General features: G+C 40.1%; 1 protein-coding gene across 3 annotated transcripts in view; it reads left to right on the forward strand.

The window, feature by feature from the left end:
* Nucleotides 1-4996: 4996 nt before the first annotated feature.
* Nucleotides 4997-21844, forward strand: part of CHRM3 (cholinergic receptor muscarinic 3) — a 244535-nt gene continuing 227687 nt past the window's right edge. For all 3 annotated transcript variants that reach the window (XM_072333088.1, XM_072333089.1, XM_072333090.1), the window contains exon 1: nucleotides 4997-5307. The gene's annotated coding sequence lies outside the window, so the exon portion shown is untranslated. The remainder of the gene's footprint in view (nucleotides 5308-21844) is intronic.

The following is a 21844-nucleotide window of genomic DNA, read 5'->3' on the forward strand; positions in this document are numbered from 1 at the left end:
CACGGGCTGCCACAAACTCCCACTTTTCTGCTCTGCAGTCCAGCTACTACTTTAAGCCCTTAGGGTCTTTATCCTTCTCTGTCCTACCAAGTGCGTCCTGCCCAGGCTGAACTGGGCACTCTTGGGTCTTTTTCTTAAGCAGGATAAGAGATGAAAGCTGAAGATGAGCAAGCAAAGTGAAAGAATATGGGATATTACAGTGCTGAAAAGAAGCAAAGTGGGGGGTGGGGGGGTGGGGGGAAGTTTTTAAAAACAGAAATGCTGCTGCTACTATGGCTGACACTCAAGTTGTACTTCCACTGGCCATTAACAGGAACCAGAGGAGGACTGAGGTATATTTGTTTTTGTTAAGAAATGCATCTTAATTTCTGTGTGCCTTACTGTTAAATCTGCAGTTATTATTTTATCCATTTCAAAATTTGGGAATAATTATATTGAGCTAACAAAGGAGTCAAAAGGATTAATTAATAGAAATTCAAGTGCTACAAAAATCCAATAATTATGTTACAAGTAATAAGCCTGGATCTGAAATTCTTGTTATGAGTAAACCAGTCTTATGCAGGCAACACACTTTTATATGCTAGATTGTGTGTCTCACACACAAACTTTCAGATGTTATATCAAATGTTACTTAAAATGTTCTGTCATTTTGGAAACTGTTGAATAGGGATGAAAGTGGTTCATAATTCTCTGAAACTGTTGTGAAAGGTGAATAAAAAGTTTTTACTCTAGGTTTATTAAACAGTAGAAGGCTCCACAGACTTTGCCTTTTTAGTTTCAAGGGTGCTTCCTTGGTTGGCCTTAGTGATGACTGTAATCATCTGCCAATTAAGCTGTTTTGGTTTTTTTGCTTGCATGGTGAGAATGACCTGACTTTATGGATGAGTGTATGGTTTGCACTGATTTGCATCATGAAAAAATCAGATGAAATGCAATGTGAGCAGATTGTGCCAGGCTGACTTGATCCCTTATTTTGGACAAGATAAATACTTCTCTTGACAAGGATAACACTGTAGATTTGATCTCTTTGGTGCTCAGTAAAGCTTTTGGCATAGTGACACACAGAGAATTGTTCGCTAAGCTGAAGAGGATGAGGATTAGTAAAATAATGTAAATACAGTAGGGCACAGGCCAAATGAGGGACAATGAGTTGCTTTATGCTGACAGTCACACAGATGAATGGATGGATGGATGCTGCTGGTGCACTTCCTCTGGGAAGAGCAGCCCTTCAGCCTTGGCTGAATAGAGGGACCTACCTGTGGGGCTCTCTAGGAGATGACACTTAGGGGCACTGCCAGTACTGTTGAGTGCATGATAACCACATGAGAAGTAACTGAGGGCACAGTAGAATGTAATGTGGGAAATAAAGTAAGATAAAATGATGTAATGCCTGTAGGAGCTAGATACAGAAATTTCTGCCATGATTTCCAGGCTTCACCTGGAAACAGGACAAAAATCAAATCCTTTCTTGTACAACCAGGTCACAAGCTCACTGTTTGCCAGCAACATGATGGAGCAGTGAAAATGGCCAAGCACGCTAGCTTGCAGTTCACGGCATTCCCATCCCTTCTGAGCTCTTTATAACTAGCCATATTTAGAACCTCATCTGAAATAGGTATGTAATTCCACCTATACTGAAGGAAACTCAATTTGAAATAAAGAGGATATGCAAAAGAAAGATTGGATAAGCAGGAGAGAAGAGAACCAATGTAATAATAATAAGAAAGGCTAGAAGAAGATTGGTTTAGCTTTGCCAAAGGAAAGGTATGGAGGGTGGGGGGGGGGGGGGGGGCATCATAAAAATCTTAAAACATCTGAGTGTAGTGAGCTAGCTGAAGTCAAGGCTAGTATTATAAGGAAAGATAAGAAGTTATAAAGTATTCAGAAATAAATTGAGGAGTAAAATTAGAAGTTCCTAACTGTTACAGAAATTAGTTTCTGACGTCCCAGAGGAACAAAAAGGAAGTTGGAAAAATTAAAAAATGATGTTAGTCATCTGAACTTCTGAATGAAACTAAGCAACCTGATCTAATGTGATGAAGGACCTAGAGATGAGGAAGTGGTGTTGCCCAAAAAGGTCCTTCAAGGATATCTTTAAAGACTGCTAAACTGAGATAACTGAACTGACTTCCTGCTGAACTAACTTGGGTCTTAACTGGAAGCAGAAAACTGGAATGGGGATGACTACACAGGCTCTGTGTTCAGCAGTGGTATGTACATGGGCATGAAAAGAGTAGGAGGCCAAGGATGTGTAATCAGTACTAACAGAGACCAGGCAGCAAACTCAGTGGACCTTAATGTATAGCGAAAAAAGGCACACTGAGCGTCCACTTATTCAGTTGTCCACTGTCTTTCCCCACCTTCTTTGCAGAGCTGTTCTATGTGAACACTTACGTGGTTGGAGTTGAGTGGGTCTTGATCCCTCAGGGAAGTCCCATATGTGGCAAGAGGAGAAATTAAGTAAAACATTGAGAGGTGTGCAACCTCTGGTGCCAGATTTGCTTCTTATTCCCATAGACACCTCAAGAAAACATAGTCCAGTAACATTGTCCATTTTAAAACTTATTCTTCTAATTATTCTTGACCTCTGTGCCTTCTTCAGAATATATTGTGAAAACCCATCTCATGCCTGGGAGCTGTTTTAACCTCTGATCTCTGCTCAGCAAAGATCTAGTAAAAGTCAATGGATTTATTTATTTATTTATTATTATTATTATTTTCCTGCAAAAGGCATTATTTATAAGCGTCACTGCAACATTTATTCCCTTACCTTAGGCTCTCCTGAACAGTTCCTTGACTCTCTTGACACTTATTTCTTTACACAAGACATTATCCAACGAGTGGTTTTTTTTTTTTTGGGGGGGGGGGGGGGGTCACTGGTTTTAATGTGTATATGCTTCCTTTACATGCTCATTTTGTATGACTCAAGGTTAAATATATTTATTACAGAACTGAACTAGGCAACTGTGCTCTGATTTATGAAGCATTGATAGATATTTAAAAGCAAGGCAAATTCAAAGGCAAGCTGATCCCAGCTTGCAATGAATCTTAAGGAAAAAAAAACAAAAAACCTCACAATTTTCTAAATTGCATTATGCTTCAGATGCATATATGATTTTTACCACAACCTCAGGCACTAATGAGGTTATCATAGACACAAAGCTGTGTATTTTTGACCCTGCCCTAATCATATTGTGATTTACCATTTACATCTTCCCCCGCCCGCTATGAACTATTTGTGTTAACACATTATCCAACTCTACCTGGAATCAGCCATATTTTGTATGCTTCCCACTGGTAAGCCTTTAAAAGAATACAGTAGCTACTATGAGAGATGAAGGGGAAAGGTGGTCAAATTATCTAAGAATATTTTCAGCATAATAGTTTAAAAACAAAAAAACCAACAAACAAAACACGCACCATTTCCTATATAATCTGCAGGAGCATCCTGTGAGTTTAGGGTATGGATGGGTGCAGAGGCCCCAGGGATGGCTATTCTCTGAAGGGCCATCTGGGTTGGCTCTTTGAACCCCACATGATATTACAGGGTACGGTGTAATTTGTGGTGCTGTTTTTAGATGTAAGGTGAAGGGAAAAGCATAGATAGACAGTAAAGTAAACGTGTGCAGAGCTGGTCAACAGAGGAATTTTTTTTACTCCAAAAATTCTAGTTTTAATTATTATTTTACTTTTTGTCTCAATGGTATATTTAGTACATTCTGAATTTTTCATTGAATTTGTAGTGAAACAGTACATTTACAAAGTATGTTAAAATGTAGTACCACAAGTATGACATATTGTTTCACTGGCTCTGCTTCTGGCCGGTTTTGTGGGAATCCTACAGATCATGTCCCATGAAAATCCCAGTACTGAGCACCACAGCACAGAGCAAGGTGACTCCAAGTTTGTAACAGGGGGTGTAATGGTCCTTGAGGTCCCTTCCAACCCAAGCCACTCTATGATTCCTGCAGACAATTAAATTAACAGAGATTCTGAACTTTTCCAAACATCTGTTAGTGTTTCCTTTGTATTTTCCAGTTTGCGACTTCCTAGACTTCGGTGTTTCATGTACCCAAAACCTCAACAGAGGAACATGCCCTGCTCCCTGTGCTGCAGGAATCCCGTGGTGAACAATGCCGGCCACAAGCACAAGTGCTAGAGTCTCAGCTCTCGTTATGTTGAATGATTTCAAGTTGAATTTATTCATCTTTTATGGCAGAAGTGCAGGACAGCTCAGTCTGTGGAAATAATTCAGCACACACATCTCCTGGATCTTCTAAAATGGGCAGAATTCCCTATGTCTTTCTGGTCCAACACATTCGAATTACACGTGAGCATCCATTAATGAATTATTCATCTTACTACAAGCTTGTGATGCTCAGATTAGCTGGAAGGGGAGACTATTCCAGGGATGTATGTTAAAAGTTATTTAGAAATGGATCGGTACCATATTAAGGCACGATACGGAGCTGTATGGTAATGCCATATGCACCATTAAAATAAATATTGAATACACAACTGGAAATTATTTCTTTTCCACAGACAGAACCACAGCCTTCGAGCAGTAGTTGCTCATCTGTTTCGGTTAAAACCAAGAGAAAGGAGGAGAAGGCGTCGCAGCCCAGTGGAACGGTTCCTCCGTCTTCTCTTTTGCTGCGACCCGTTTTTACTTCGCCGGCTGCTCTCAGGGGCCGGGGCTCGCACGCCTCTGCTCCGCGCTGCCCCGAGGAAAACCCTCCGGGCACCCGGCACGTCTCCTCCGAGCCGCCGCACGGCGGCCACAGCGCGCCCGCTGCCCGCTCTCGGGGCTCTGGCGGGGCGGCCCCGGGGCACCCGGCCGGGCCGGGCCGGGGGCGGTGGGCGGAGCAGTGCCCCGTGAGGTCAGCGCCGGACGGGCCAATGAGAGGCGCGGCGTGGCGGAGCCAGGGCGCCCCTCGCGTGGCGGCTGCATGGGGAGGGCGGCGGTGGCGCGGGGCGGGCCGGAGGCGGCAGCGGCGGCGGTGGTGGCAGCAGCGGGGCGAGGGGTCCCGATTCGCCCCCGCCCACCCGGGGGGCGAGACTAGGGGGCGGTGTCCCGCCCGGCACAGGTGCGGCGGCGCGGGTGGGTGTAGCGTGAGGCGTGGAGCGCCGTGCCCTGCCCCGCTGCCCTTCTCTTGGCGGCGCCCGGCGGGGGATGTGTCGGCCGCCGGGGGCGCGCCGCCCGTGGGAAGCGCGCTGCTAACGCCACCTGGGCGCCGCGGGAGCGCCCGACGAGGAGAGGAGCAAAGCAAAGCGGGCAGTGGTGAAGAGTCGCCGGGAGCGAGACAGGTAGGAGAGCGGAACGCCGGTTCGGGAGTGTCTGAGTGCTCTGCTTTGGGCTTTCTTTCTCCTTTACGGAATTGACCGGGTCGGGAGCGCGGCGGGGCCGCCCGCGGTGAAAGTTGCGGCGCCTTCACCTGCTGCCTCCGCTGTTCTGGGGTTCGGGGCTCAGTTGGGGGCGGCGGATCAGCCCCTCCCGACGGGGAGCTGCACTCCGGGAGCGGCGAGGTGGGGTGGCGGCCGCCCGTGCTGCCCCTCTGTGGGCTCATCCATCTCGTGGGGCGCGTGCGGAGCGGGAACCGCGAGAGTACAGCGTAGCCCTCCCGTGCGGTGCCGTCCCGCGGCGGGCGGCTGTACAGCGCTGCCCGGTTCGACGTGCCGCCCGCTGCCCGCCGGGTGCGCCTTTGCCCCAGCTGCGGCTGCCCCCGCGGCTCGTTGCTCTCTGCCTGGCTCCGTGTCCGGGCTTTGCTGCGGTTCCGCTTCCCCCGTGGGCAGGGTGCGTGAGGCAGCGCTGCCGCCGGTGTTGGGGCAGAGACCGAGTGTTCGTTTGGAGCCGAAGCCGGTCCTGTTCTCTGTGCTGTGTGTGTGTCGGGGCAGAGAAGCCCTACTGCCCTCACGTGTATGGGGCGATAGAGCTGCTCCTGTGGGTTTCTGCATCGATTCACGGGCTGCCGGTTGCCTGGGATTACTTCTGGAAAAATGCAAATCCCAGCAAATATCTGTGCTGACCATATATAGAAATAGTCACAGGCAGAGGAACTGTAACTTCGGTATTACTGACACACTTAGAGAAACTTAAAAGAGGAAAAAAAGGGTCCAAACAAAAGCCGGGTTGACTCGTGAGAATGGTTTTGCTGGAGTGATGTGTATTCCTGTATTTGCACACCACATTGACTGAAAGGCTCATATTTATTTATTTCTTTTTAAGTTATACATACATACATACATACATACCGCAAAGTCAGTGAATGGCCTATTGATTTTCCTTCTGCTCCTGCTGCGGATTTAATTTGACAGTCTGTGGCTTGCTGCCTTGTGTGGGACCAGGGCTGCAGTAGGTAATGCTGCTTTGGCAGAATGGAAGGTGGCTTTAGGCATGGATGTGAGTTAGTGGCCTGTGTGGTGGAGGTTCTATGTGGCACGGAAAAAAGTATTGCAGGGATTATTAGTGTTGTGTGTCCTGAAAAGTTTTTGTGCTTCTCTTTTTCTTGTTTCTTTTCAATGGTTATTGCCAGAAGCTTTTACGCATGCAGTATTGCCTTGCAGAGGAATACGGTGATTACATTTTATAGTTCTGAATCTCACTTGAAGTAATGTGTCCCCTACCTTGGTGCCATTCACCTGTTAGCAGGGTAACTTCAGCTTTAGGGACAAAGAATCACTTGACTTGAACTGAAACACCGCAGACTATTCTCTTAGGCTATTCAGGATGTTGCAATCTTGCTGGATCTTAGTAACAAAGCAATGCTCCAGGGCTAATCCAGTATGAAATTTGTCCAAATTGCTGCCAGCTCTATCAAAACAGGTTGCACGTTTTCTTCTTCTCTTCTTCGTCTGTGTGCTGCTGCCAAACCCAGAAATAGGTTTCCTTCATTCTGAAGCAATAGAACCGAACTTATTATCGAAGCAGTTGTGAGCTGCAAAGCCATGTCATTCTTAAGTAGATGCATTGCAACTTTCTGGAGCAGCTGATTACCTACTTTGTATCATGTATCTGGATACTGTCAAGTACAATCTACTTTAATTTATTTTACTGAAGGAAATTTCAAGTTCATCTTACTGTTGGCAATATATTAATAAATTGTTGGATGCAGGCTGTGTTCTAGAGCTGGAGTCTCAGAAGCAGATTTTCATGGTGAAAAGCAACTGTGACTGCATGAAAGATCACAAATACACTGCTCAGTGGTGTCTGAAATTTCACTTCTAAATAGGAGTGTTAAGGATTCAGATCTCTTGGTTACTTTATAAACAGGTCTGAAAAACTGTCCCACTTATTTCTCTTTTAATTCTAAAGCTATAGTTACTGCTTTTAATGTTCCCCTTCTCTCCCTCTCTAAAATCAGTGCTTGAATTTCAGACTTGGGGCTGCAAATGATTTCAGGACCAAATCCGGAAATACAGAAGAAAAGAAAAACATCTTCTTGGAAATTTCTGTCAAATAAAAGAAAAATTATGGTTCTTGTGTTCATGCCTTCCTCCCTCCCTCATCCTTGCTCCCAGCAGACAGAAAGCTGCATGCCTTCTTGTAGCGTTGACAATTACCATGTTATGCAATGTTATGTGACTGGAGAAGGAAGGGGAAGAGTGCAAAAGGTGCTTGACACTGGAAGAAAGTTTGAAGTGATCTGGATGGTGGTAATTAATTTTGTTTATTATGAAATAATGGCTTATTTGCCACGAAGAAGAGACTGTACTCCCAACAGACAGTGATTGAGGATGAGGCAAAGTATCTGTGAGGAATGTGAAGGCAAAGGAAGTTCTGCTCTGTGCATGGAGATGCATGCTTGCTGAGTTGAGTACGTAATATGATAGAACAGTTTACTAATATTATTAGTATCTCTTACTGTAGTGACAGTTTCTCATTTAATAAAGACTTATAATTAGGCTTTAAAATAGGGAGCAGTATGGAGCCATATGTGGGGGAGGATACACAGTGCCACCACAGCCAGTACCTTCAGCTATTTTTAAATGCCTTTGTTTGTGCCTATGTAACAAGTGTTTAAATACAAGCTGGAATGAAAAGGAAGAGCCTGTTAACCCCACAAGTGGTCTGTTCTGCAAATTCATTCACTGGGATTGCTGCATTCTCCCTGTCTTCACTCTGTTTCCCCTCCCAGAGCAGCCTCATGCCTGGCTGATGGAACAGGTGAGGCTCTCCTCCAGCTGGCAGGTGAATGACTGCAAGTCAGCTACACCTCTGCACTGACAGTGACTCCATTCACTCAACACGCAGTGCTGCAGAATGCATGGTGAGCTATGCTCCTGGGGGTGCACAGCAGAATAAAGGAATTAGTTTTATATTAATCTATTAATCCAAGCCCTGTATGCAATATTTATGTCAGGATTTATTTATTTATTTATTTATTTTTTGGGCTCTCTTTTGTTGTTATTGTTTTGGGAGAGGACAAGTGCACGCTGTGATGGGCTACTCCTTGTGCCTTGGTTGATGCCATTGCAACACAGCCTGCGTGCAAGGCTGGCTAGGAGCCTCAGCAAAGGCAGGAAAAGCCATTATCCTGAGCATAACCTGTTGAAATTGCTGTGTGCAAAATTGAGGATGGAGGATTAACCCTCTCATCTATTCTGAGCATGTGGTTTTATGGTGGAGGGATCAATTAGTGTAAAGAAAGGGAGGCTTAAGTGAATTGCTTCATTAAATGTTTGCAAACTGAAGGCAAGAGCTTTACTGTGGCTGGAAGACTTTTCTGATTTGGGGGTGGGGGGAACGGGATGGGCTGAAGTATCTAATGTATATTATAAATGATAAATATTCAATTACTGGAATGAGAGCTAGGGGAAGTTTGGTACTTATGGAAATTAACCTCAATTGAGATAGGTGCAGAGAAACATCTGAGAGTACAGCTGCATCATAGATGACGAGGAAAATGCTGCTACTGATCAGAGTTCTTATCTTTCTTACTTGATCTTGTGCTTTCCTTCTGAAGTAGCCAAAACAGAAATTGAACAGTTTAATTTAGAAATGCAACTAGATCCCAGGTTTTGCTCACTAAAGCAGCTCAGTGTGCCAGGGCACGTCTGTGCCACTTGGTGTTCAGTCCCTTGCATGGTTCCTGCCATGTGCTTGTGCCTGGCATCGGTGCCAGCTTGTAGCGAGTCATTGTCTGGCAGTGAATGCCATTCAGGGTGGTCAGGTTATTTTAACAATTGATGGAGTCATGCTCAAAAATGAGTGTTTTGGCTTATATATATATTTCTGAATGAGAAGCCAATTTGATGACATGCAAGGATAGTTTGGTGTGTGTAGTCGATAATCTGACCTTGTGCGCTTCCAGTATACTTCCAATGGGAGGAACAGAGAAATCATCACATGAAAAAGTTTATAATGCAAAGAAGTTTGAAGTTTCACCCTTTCTTTGTCCTCTGTGAATTCATAAGCAAATGGAGTGGGTGAAAAATATATTTTTATATAAATATTTATACGCATTTCCCACTCACTTTCCATTTGTTTATATTTTATGTATAAAGAAGCATATTTACAAAACACATATACATAATTTCTTAGAGTTTCTATGATAATGCTCTGGTATGCGCTGCTTTTGGTAAAGAGAATAACTGCTCATAGATGCTGAGATTAGATCAAAGCATTTTTTTGTAGTGTTATTTGACTATTTCTCTAGCAGTGCTTGTGTATGCCATTCTGCCCGTTACTACCTTCCTTGCAAGCCCTGCTGGTGATGGAGCTGAAGAATGAGAGCTTTGCATGGCCCCTAGAATTCTACATGTGGCATAGAGACTCCTCTTCCCTGGCCACGCCTGCAGATTGTCACAGTACACATTGTACCACAGCCCCTTTACTCCTGCTGTACTTCTAAACAGGAGATGGCCCCGCCAGCATCCGGGACTCCTGGTTTTTGAGAAATCTTAGCATCCCTGCATGTAGGTCAGAGGTATCATCTGCAGGAAATAGCCCTGATGGTCTTGAAAGGAAAAAGTGCTGTATATTATCTACAAGGATGTATAAAAAAAGCTCAGAGGGGCAATCTGCCATGAGCCTTTGACTCCATCATTCCATTATAAAATAAGTAAATTTATTGACTTCAGTAATTATGTATTTTCTGCTCTTAGAAACTCACATTACTAAGGAAGTCACTCTTAAGAAATCTTAATAAGGACATGGAGAAGCAGCAAAGCAATTCACTGCTTTAAGCCTTGCATTATAAACAGTTGCGTGAAGCCACACTGCTCTTTATAGGATTAAAATAAAAATTCAAATCTAAAAAACAATGACAAATCTCTCAGAAACCTTAAATATCTCATAGGAGGTACTGAGCTGCAACAAAAACTAATAATTGGGTGAGATAATAGAAGTTTCAGTGTAGAATATTAATTACTATTTTGGTTTCACGTGACCTGGAAAGCATTTATCAGCTTCATGGCTATTACTCAGGAGTGAGAGAGCACAGGTCACTATCTTGAAGCAACACACTTGCATTCACTAAAAATGCAAAGGGCATGAGCAAATGCAAAATGCTGGAACAACAATGTCAAATCCATAGAGAGAAGTATTCAATTCTCTTTCCTTTTACTGGTGTAGTGGAGCTTGTTCCACCGGATGCCATTATTTACAGATGCATGCACATCCTTGTGTTCTCATAGGGCTTGCTGAAATACCACAGGGGCTGGGTGCAAATGGAAGCATTCAAGCAGCAACACTCAGCATGTTTTGAAATCTAGAGTATGAGTTATGCATATAGGATTTGGTGACACAAAAGACTCTGTTTTATAGCTGTGAGTTTGGTGGTGGTCACCTGTTCATATTCTTACCATTTTCTTTTTAACCAGATGTTTTTTTAAATACTATTTCATATTTCTCTAGTAAAAATAAATAGTGTTAATTGCCACTTCTTTTATCATTAATTCTTGAATCAACACAAAATATTGCTATAGCAACAAATCCTTTAGAACTTCACTGCAGACAATTAGTTGAAGAACTCAATCTCCATATATAACAAGCACAATAGTAAGAACTACTGAAAGGAAAAAGGAACTGGCTTTCAAAAAGAGGAGGTATAATACAGGCACTCAAAGTTGTCATGGAAGAACAGAATTTGAAGATTTTCAGAATCGTCTTTTTATTAATCATCTACAATTGCTGCACAAAAGTGTGTGCTTGCTTCTAACAAAATAATTACAGCATGCTGCAGAATACATCACCCCATGGAATAATCTGTGGATTTCTCTGTCATTATAATGTTTCACTGTAAAATGCTGCCTCTTATTCTAGGGATTACTCTTCTTCAGTCTTAACAGCAGATATATGGGGAAGCTCTAGGTATGTTTTAGGACTTTGAGAGACTGAGGGAACTGGGATGGTTTAGTCTGTGGAATAGGAGGCTGAGTGGAGACCTTATTGCTCTCTTCCAATATCAGAAAAGTGCTTACAGCGAGAGTGGGGTTGGTCTCTTCTCACTGGTGGCAGGTGACAGGACGAGGGGAAATGTCCTCATGTTGTGCCAGGGTAAGTTTAGGTTGGGTATCAGGAAAAACTTCTTTACAGAAGGGGTTGTTAAGCACTGGAATAGGCTCCCCGGGGAGGTGGTTGAGTCACCATCCCTGGATGTGTGTAAAAGCCATTTGGATGTGGTGCTCAGGGACATGATTTTGCGGAGGGTTATTAGGGTAGTAGGTTAGGTTGTGGTTGGATTTGGTGATCTTTAAGGTCTTTTCCAAACTGAGTGATTCTGTGACTAGCTCGGCATTTAATGACCCAAATTTTTGAAGTCAGAATTATATAGTGCTTTCTATCTACTTTTTTTTTTTTTTTTTTTTTTTTTTTTTTTTTTTTTTTTTTTTTACCAGTTGAAACATGCTTCTTTTTTATGTTAGAATGAAAAGGATTGCTTTTTAATTTTTACTTCATGATGTGTCTTGATAATGGACACGTAAAGGAAGTTAGACATATGTATATGTATATATACAAAGGTCAGGAGGCATGAGAGGTGTGTAACAATGTATGTGTGTCTGGGGAGGTGAGTGGAATGCAACTGTCTTGGGTTGTGATTGGTCTTATACTTTGTGACAAAGTTTGAAAGCTTATACATTTTCAAGGGGAGCAAAGGTTCTGAGGATGTTGATTGAGAGGAAGTAAGTTATGAGTGAGCATAAGGATGGATGAAAGATAAGAACAAGAAAATTGTCAATTAAGGAAACATAAAGACTTAAAGCAGAACTGATGTTTATAGGGAGAAAGCCTTACAGTAATATTCTGAAACTTGTGCATGCATGGAACAGAGAAAAAGGGTAAAAGAGCCAAATAAATAGAACAACCAGATTCCAGTTACTGAAGGAAGAACTTACCTGTGGGAAGGATCCTGGGAAGTATGTGGTGGGCTCCTGGGGAGAAAGGGACCTGCTTTTATGCACCTTTGCTTACCAGTGAAGTGGGTGGAAACTTCATAATAGCAATTCATTGAGTGTGAAGGCTGATTCTTCTGTATACAGTTAAGGTGTGTCTCCTTATGCTTAGTGTCCCTGTATTCCACTAGACCTTTTCCTGTTCTCCTAGCCAGACTGTTAACCTTGTGAATAACAGTTGGTAAATGACAAATGATAAAAAAATATTATTCCATGGAATACCATATCTCAACTGTTTTCTTTCATCAGAAAATCTCCTCTTCTTTGATAGCATTCCAGGCATAACATCACTGTTTTCAAGCAGTATGTCTCGTCTTTTGATTGCTCCCCTTTTTAATAGATTTCTCTTTTCTCATCTGAGAAGTCTTAGAATTTCAAAACAAAAACTTGTGAAACATTACAAAGTGTTACAGTGAAACAATGCTAGGAGTGTTTTACTTTACAGGATTTTTGGGAGTCAAATAATTCTTGGAATACATATATAAAAATCTTTTTAAACTACCTGCTACAGAAGGCACCTCACAATAAATTGAGAATGAGGAAAGTCACTTTGTTAAAACATCTCTAAAGAAGCACTGTATACATGAAGAACAGAAGTCATTTGTTGGGTCTGTAGCCACCAAAGTAAATTCAGGGCAGAAATTTAAATCTGATGAGGTCACTTCAGGGTATAGAGTTATGTTTATTTCAAGTTAATCCAGTTATGTTTTAGTAAGTTTTTTGTATTAAAAGCTTACATTTCCTGTAGAAAGAGATGGAGAAGATAACTCTGTTGGATATAAGGATGTTGGTCTTCTCTGGAAGGCAGATGATCTCCAGTCTGGATGTTTAAAGTTAATGAGGAAAGGCTTTGGAATGAACATCATTCTATATGAGAGAAACAAAAAAGTCTATATTGAACAGAAAGTTGGAAGGGCTGACTTTCAGATGTGTGTGGAAGGGAATCTTATAGGAATACAATTGAAAGGGTAACGGGTTATGATGTAGGAAATTGTTGCTTAAGAAATAATACTGTACAATGCAGAGGGAACTAATTTAACCAAAAAAGAAAAAAAATAAAATAAATGTATCTCCCTTTCTGTAAGCTGCAGATCAGTAGCTAATGGCTACTGATGGCGTTGCAGGAAGAGTCATTGGTTACCCTTTTCCTTGGTGCAATTGGATGGTGGAATACATCAACAATCTTGACAATATTTGACATTGCTGTTGGTAGACTGTCACAGGTGTGTGCTACAGCCAAATGTTTTCTGCTTCAGTCATATGTGCAGTTTTTGCTTGAGAAGCAAATGAAGTGTGTAGTAAGGCTTCAAAATAAAAATAGGAGTGACCGTTGCTTTTCCTCCCATTCTGTACCTTCATCTAAAACATTTGGTTGCTTTGTGATAGCAAGTACATGGAAGATGAGGAGGCTTGTGAAGATGAACTGTACTTTTCAGAGGAAGCAGACGGTGTTTATACTATTCACTACTGAATTAGTAATTTTCATTCTTACTCAGCTCAGTGAAAGCTGTTTTTGTTTGCTAAAGGGAATGCCAAAAAGGCAAAAAATGTGCAAGCAAATTGGAAAAAAAGGTTTATAAAATAGCAGTGAGTTTGTTCATCCTTGAAAATTGGTAGGAGAACAGGAAAAAAATACGCAGAAACCTCTCAACCAGTGTTTAAAGACTGTCCAGAAAAAGATGACTTTCTGCTACAGCCTAACTAGAAATGTCTAGCTTTCTTTTTCAGCTATATTAGCTTGAGTGTTTCCTGCTTGAGCTAAACTCTCATAGATGGAAGAGCACATGTTTTCCTCCTAAGCACATTTGATTTTTCTGGGTGTACAATACAAGTGCAATACACCAAATCACAAATTTATATGAACCTGTAAAAAGCTATTGTGATTCTTGAGAACTGATGAGTTTTTGTACTGATTTCAAGGTTTTAGACTCGTATACAGAAATGCAAGATACCAGATGGTTATTCTTTAGGTAAAATTTTCAGTGAAGTATTCATTCAAATCTATGTATTTATCCTATTACTGTGATTCTGAAGATTAAATTTTATCTAAGCCACGTTTGCCCCTAAATAGAGCCTAAGTGATCCACTGTTAAAAGCCCACTCTTTAAAGTCACAAAGAAAAGAGCTTTAAAGCTGTTTACTTCTCTAGTTTGGGTAAGAAAAATGTCATTTGTCAAATTCACTTCTGCATTGTGTCATGTGTTACCATCTGTGAATAAACTATTGAAGGTGAATAAATAGATAGTGTGATTCTTACTAGTGTTTTTTTCTCTCGTCTTCTCCCCAGATAGCAGTATTAGGTTACAAAAAGAAATCATGATTCTGGGAAGACATTCTTATTAGGAGTGCTAAGCAAGCACTCACTCTAGCTTGTCATATTTGCAACTTAAGAAAATGGAGGTTTGAAAATGAATATGATCACATACATTGTTTGCAAGAATAAAACAAATTATTATTTCCTTGAAAAATTTGTAAAGTACTGATTGTTCTTTAATGTAGCTATATATCAAGCTACAAGAGATCAGACAATATTAGCATGCAGAGATCTTATTCTTGTTACATCAGTTTGAAGCTTTCCATGGCACAGTGAGTCATCTGGCAGGCCAGTATCTTTCTCTGTGTCAGTTCTCATCAACTGATTTCACTTGATAAGATGTTTGGGTCAGTTTTTGTTTGTTTCCAGGCATAATACACTTATTTTACAATAGTCACATTTTCTTTTTTTGCTCCTGCTTCTCTTAAAATGGTTAGCAGGTTATTTTATGGTTGTCCTAGAGCTTGAAGATTCATTAAAATAAGTTGAATATATATATACATTTCTTTTTGTGAGGTGGTACAATTTTATTCATATGGGCTATGAAATGGGTTGGCTAAGAATTTATTTATATTGTGTATTGATTTATGTGACAAGGACAGTTGAATACTATGAATGCTTGTGTTATAGGCTGTTGTGGTTGTGTGACTTGCCTCACCCTGGTCCTCCATTCAAGACTGTAGTTGGAATCAAGTATTAGTGTTGTTGTTTCTAAATATTAATACTGGGTGGATTGTGAAACTGAAATTCAGGGATACTCAGAGTTTTCTATTGTCTGTGTTTGAAACTAACAGGGATTTTTGGCTGGTGTTTTTTTTTTTTTTTAATTGATTTCTTTGTTTTACTGTATTAAAAATAACATCTAGCCTTTCACTGCATTTTTCAATTAGTAATGCTGCTGCCTCTGGTCACAAACCCTTAGGTTTTTCACATTGAGGATTTACTGACATCTGGGTTGAGTCTCCAGTATTAAACAGTTATTTTCTTCATAGATCCTGTGAGGTTCTGCACCTAACTTACGGCCTGTTCTAGGTTAGTATCTGCGGTATAGGAAATGCAGGATTATTACCATACTGTTTTTGACAGAAGTAATGAGACACAAGTCCTCCTACTACTAATAATAATAAAAATAAATCTGTATGAAATAGAAAGTCTAGTGTTAAAGGTGATAAACTGTATGTGGGTCTAAACCTACATACTAAAAAATTACAGTGCCCCCTAACCACAGTGCTGATTGTTCCAGACTGTTAAGGATTAAGAGCAGTGGCTGCATGTAGAAAAGATCCTCTCAGCATGTTTTACTACTTCATTGAGGTTATACCTAAGAGGTAAAACACTAAGAGGATGTGATCATAAATTTTATGTCTGTATGTATGTACCATCTGGCTGTTTCCATCTGTTTGTTCTGTTTTGTAAATAGTAAAGAAGCATTTCAAAAGATGTGGGGTGAAACTTACCACAGCTGAGTTAAGGTTGTTTACTTTGTATTTGGACAAATCTGAGTTTTCACTTGAGCCTAGACTTTTCTTTCTTTTTCAGGCTTAGACAATAGAAAATACAGTTTACTTTGCTCAGTTTTACTTAAATGTAACTTCTAACTTTTTTCAGCTTTCCAATAGAACAGTTCAAAAAGCCCCACTACCAAAACCACAATTCTTTTCTAGTAAAAATAGGGCACAAGGCTAAGTTCTAGAAACATGTGGCCAGGCAGTCGTGTTTGAAGTAGTGAGATATACTACGTGTACAAAACATACTTCAAGGCACATCCTAATCAACTTAAACAAAATAAATTGAAATAAATTTACCAAACTATTTGCAGCAGTTAAATTATATTAATTTAAATAGGATTAAAACTTTAATATGTGTAGCTATTTTCATGCCAAGATAAGCTTAAACAATATTCTTCCTCTGATCCCAGTTCACAGTAACAAGCAGGCTGGAATGCTTCACTTTAGGGCTAGTTCCTTTTAGAAGTTCTAGTCTCACATTTCTTTTCTCCTTATGGTTACCTCTGTAATTTTTCCAAGTGCACTTTTTTTGTATGTATTAACAAGCTTGGCTCAGAGACAGTGACCCATATCTCTACCTATATATGATCCGTATCTCTACCTATATATCATATATATATGAATGTACATTGAGAGAATTGTAGAACTTGAACAAATATTTCAAAAAGCTAATTAAGTACAAAATCATGAGAGATTGATATCCACAGCCTCAGGTAGAAATTTCTTCATGTATGTGCACAAGAGAGTTAGTAGAACTTTACTGTAAATACACATGAAGCATTGGAGAAGCTTGAGTGACATGGTTTGCATGTACCATATCACTCAAGAGTTGAAGTTCTCCAGAATAAACCCCAATTGTATGGTGCATGTAAAACTAAGTAATCTTTCTGAATTGGCCTGCAAAAGTGAAAGGTCCTTGTTTAAAGTATTTCTTTAGCAGGAGTAGGGTTAACTATGGGTTTGTGATGCCTGGGAGCTTTTTCTTTCTCCAGCAAAACTTATTCTTGGAGAATGCTACATGAAAGCTCTGTAATATACAGAAGAGAGAGATGAGCATTTGTTCACTTCTGTCAGTTAAGCAATTTTCAGCAATTTACTGAAACACTGAGATTAAGTTAGTAGATTGATATCCAAATAGTAGAGTATCAAAGCTTTACCTTGATACTAAATTCTTTCTATCTGGGTTTAGTGAGATGTTAGGTTCAGTTGATCTGTTAAAGTGGATTCCAGTGGTATCACCTAAATATGTGAATCTCCATAATTATAGTTCAGAATGCTTTAAAATGGATAAATGATTATTAAAATGTATTGTAAAGCTTTGTACCAAGTGACCTGTTACAAAATAATCATTGAGTACTTGCTAGCCAGTGAAAGTTTAGTTAAACTGATGCTAATATGAAGTTCACTCAAATCAGAAATTTTAGTCAAGAAAAGGATATTGAAATATGAAGGTCATTCATGAATTCATAATGTGACAGGAAGATGCTCACAGTGTGTTTGACTGAATATCTAGCTTTACTGTCCACGCAATATCTGCACTTGCATACAAAATAGCTGTAGGAGCATCACAATGTTAATGTTGAAGAGCTTAATGGATGTTAAAGAGCTTTTAATGCAAGGAAATGTAGGTTTGAATTAGTTGCATCTTACTAGCAGTCATAACTTTTGTCAGTCTTTGTCTCCTGTAAGATCATCATCAATTTTCTACAGAGCACCTAGTATATGTAGTACTTGTGTTCTGCTAGCTCTCAGGATTTTAGATAGCAGTAGCTGAAGCTTTTCAGGCCTCTTGGTGGGGTCAAAAAAAGAAGAAAATGGAAAGACTGGTGGACAGATAATGTAGGCAGACAATACCTACTGCTTTTTCCCTTTAGCACACTGTTAGTGTCCCTTACAGCACTCCTTCTGTGTTCTCTTATCTTTCTCTGGGGAAAGTTGCTAAAAGTATCTGCTGAGTATTACAAATTTCACTTTGAAAAAGAAAGTGCTTATTCAGGATATTCTCTTATATCTTAATCAATTTCCCTTTATAATAAGCATCATAAGTATCGAGGTGAGAATTCCCATGTTGATATTTGAGTTTTGGCTGCTGATCCTTCATATTGTTGTAATAATAGTGAGCCTTAAGTGCACAAAAGTTCTTATGCCACAGAGCAGCTTTGTTGTGTAATGACTTCTGTACAGACACCTGAGAGAAGTAACTCTGGTCAGAGGAATTTGTTTACTCTTCTTACAAAGCCTGTAAAAATTAATTAATCAACTAACTACAACCAAGGGAACTCTACTGATTTCTCAAGAGATGGCAAGTGGATCTTGGTTGTTCACAACAGTTGTATTTCCACCTCAGGAAACTTTTTAACTCTTTAGTCAACAAGAAAGCACAATTAATATGATAAGTATATCTGAGGAAAGTATGTTGGTGATAAGTGAGTTAAAATACCTACTAAGGTTTTCGGAGATGTCATACAAGGGAAAAAGGTAGAATTAAGGTTGATGTTGAAAGTTTGTTTTTTCTTTATTTGAAGATGTGATGTTTAAGCTTTGAAGTGAAAAGCTTTGTCCTTTGTGGTCAGGGATATTGCCTTAAGTGGAATATTCTCTGGCTCCTGTTGATCAGAGTGACAGGGCAGTTCTGACTTATGTAGATTGTCAGTACTCTCCTGCTCAATAGCTATTGCTGTAATCGGGGTGGAAAGAGTTCCTCCATATGTTGGCACAAATTGAGCTTTTTTTTTTTTTTTTTTTTTTTTTTTTTTTTTTTTTTTTTTTTTTCCCCCTCTCTGTTTGTCTGCTCTTTGCGGAAGGGATTCCTGCACTGGGCTGTAGTTGCAGACCTCCTCCAGAAGCGCATGAGTCTGGCAAGCCAGCAGAAAGTGAGAATGTGGGCAAGAATTGCCAGACCATCACAGTCCATTAATTTTACCTTAATTATACTTTGGCTTATGATTAATACAGGTCATTGCTGCCTGGTCACATTGTAGATCATGCTGAATATTGTACAAAGACAAGTACAGCTCCTCTGAGTCGTTTTGACTCCTTGGCTTAAACAATCATTGTTTAAACAGGGTAAGGAAACTGTTTATTTTAAAAATATTTCCAAGAAGTTCTAATCCCCTTTTGGGGTAAATGGAAGTGTTTCTGCCTGAGATTACTTTCAATGGTAAAAAGAAAGCAGGTTAAATATAGGAAAGGTAACAGAAGAGCTGTTCTTTCTCAGCAAGTCGAGGATCAAAATTTCTTTGCATTGAGCTGACCAAGTCTTTAGTCCAAAGTCTAGGCAAAAGCTGCATAGATGGGTTGACCAGGCTAAAAGAGTAAGAGGTGTGCAGAAAACACTGGACTAGGAGTACTTAGATGCAGACTAGCTTCTGCCAAACTTGCATTTCTTCAAGAGGAGCTTTACTAGATAAAAAGGGAAAAGTCATTAGTTTAGTGTAGATTGTTTATTTGCCATACAGGTCAAATGTTTGGTTCTGAGGAGTTTCCCTGGAGTCTGCCCCAGACATACACCTTTTCTGGTCTGCAGCACCTGCCAGTTATGGTTATGCTTTGTGTAACCAGCTAGCAAGAACTTACCAGCACATCTTTCTTTCTGTCCTATTAGCGATTCAGATATTTTATTTCTTTGTTTCATACCATGCAGTATAGCTTTGATTGGATGGTCCAGTACCCATGTGTCATGGTCAAGGAAGAGTTACTCAGGAGTGTCTTGAGAGGCTGCTGTTCTGCTGCAGTGATCCTAACATCACCATGCTGATTGCCAAGCAGTTTACCAAGTGCATACTTTGTGTCTTAGAGTCTTCAGGGGATCTGTTATGCCTGGAGGTGCGTGACTATGAAACACAGCAGTTCTGGAGCTGCCTTGGGTAGTCTGCCCTGCAAGGGAACTGTGGCCAAAAGTCTCTAAATACCTTGTTCCTATTCATTGTTCATAGTCTTTTGAAAAAACTTCCTGTAGTTTGAAACTTAAAATTGTTCTTGGGAAGTTGGAAATGTCTGTGTGAACTCACAGGTTCTCACCTCAGTGACCATGTAGCCTGAGTGATAATTGTGAGCTATGTGAATGCACCTTTCTTCCAAATCTAATTCTATTCTCCTGACTTTTCCTGGTAAACTGAGTATAACAGATTTGTTTGACAGTAGGTGTTTCCATTTGGCCTCTGTTTTGCCATAAAGCAAACCTAATTGGACCCGCAGTAATTCAGATTGAACTAAAATATAAAAATAAAAATCTGACTTCACAGTTTTACTTAAAAACCAGCAGGCTAATACTTAAGAGTAACTTGTGTGTTTAAACAGTGCGGAGGATTAAAAGTTCAGTCACTTCAAGACATAAAGCAAATTAATTTATTTACAGGCAAAGCCATTGCAAAAGCCATTTAAGACAAAACCCTTTATGTGTAGTATTAATGAAGGTTCTTTTCTTGGGAGAAGTTGGTTTACTGGCACTTTCTTACCAGGGTAACAAATAAGGCAATAAATGTGTGTATGCTAATACAGTTCTGCAACTGCTGCTCTTGCTCCAGGATTGTAGGGGTCTGGCAATAACTTTCATAAATGGTGGCTGCTGCTCCTCTGTTTTAATTATATGGCATAGATGTGGTGTGTTTTTTGGAGGCTCAAAGTACCTCCCAACTTCACATACAGTTCCATGAGAGGCTTCTTGCTCATAGGATCAGATGATAGCCTTCCTGCAGCATTGAACAAGTGAGAGTAAAAGTTCTTTTGCTGTGAGTCTTATATAAGTATTTATAAAATGACAGAATGAATCAAGGTTGGGTTGTTTGGGCATATGCATACTTACAGGTTAACACAGGTATAGGAGTTACACTGTTCTAATTTTTATGTAAGGCTTCCACAAGCCCCTGCAAGAATAGGAAAATAACATTCATTAACTGGTCAATAATAGCTTTCTGCAATTGACAACAAACTTTTGCAGCTATATCTACTTCTGTAGTACTTGAGTTTGATGACAGAAGCTTTTCCACTCTCTCATATGCATATATTCTTCATTGCCTTGATATCTTAGAGAATTTTGTTCTTGTGTGGAAGTAAACAAAAATGTTCCGTCTCTGCTATTTTAAGCAAGAAGTGGAAACTTTCATAGGTGAAACAAAGACTTGAAATGTAAACTGAAACAGCTTTCAAGTTGAAGTTCAATTTTGGGTTCATAAACTCATTTTGTAAGACTTTACTGAATCTTTATTGCTTCTTTTGAATGTGAGTATGATTGCAAAACACTGTTAGCATTTCTCTGAGGTAACAGAATGGAGTGAATGCTGGCTTGAAAAGGCTGATCAGCAAAGAAAATTTTACTCTGTCATTCAAAGTCTCTGCTTACTTCTGTGGGGGCAACCAACTAACAAGAATAACATTTTTCTAAAAATTGTGGCTTCCTAATATTTTTTTCTTTGTCTTTTTTTGCCTCATATTTCCTTCACCTGCTGGTTAGTACATCTAGAGTCTTGAAAAACCGTAGTCCTAATGAAATCTCTCTTGTGGTGCTAGAAATAACAGGATGCATTTGCAATATTTTCAAAATTTTGCAGGATATTGGCTTTTTACCAGCTTTTACTATATAAATTTTAACTTCTGGCGTGCCTCTTATCAACTCTTATTTTTGATTCTT

Source organism: Excalfactoria chinensis, chromosome 3 (assembly GCF_039878825.1).
Source record: "Excalfactoria chinensis isolate bCotChi1 chromosome 3, bCotChi1.hap2, whole genome shotgun sequence".
Classification (NCBI taxonomy): Eukaryota; Metazoa; Chordata; class Aves; order Galliformes; family Phasianidae; genus Excalfactoria; species Excalfactoria chinensis.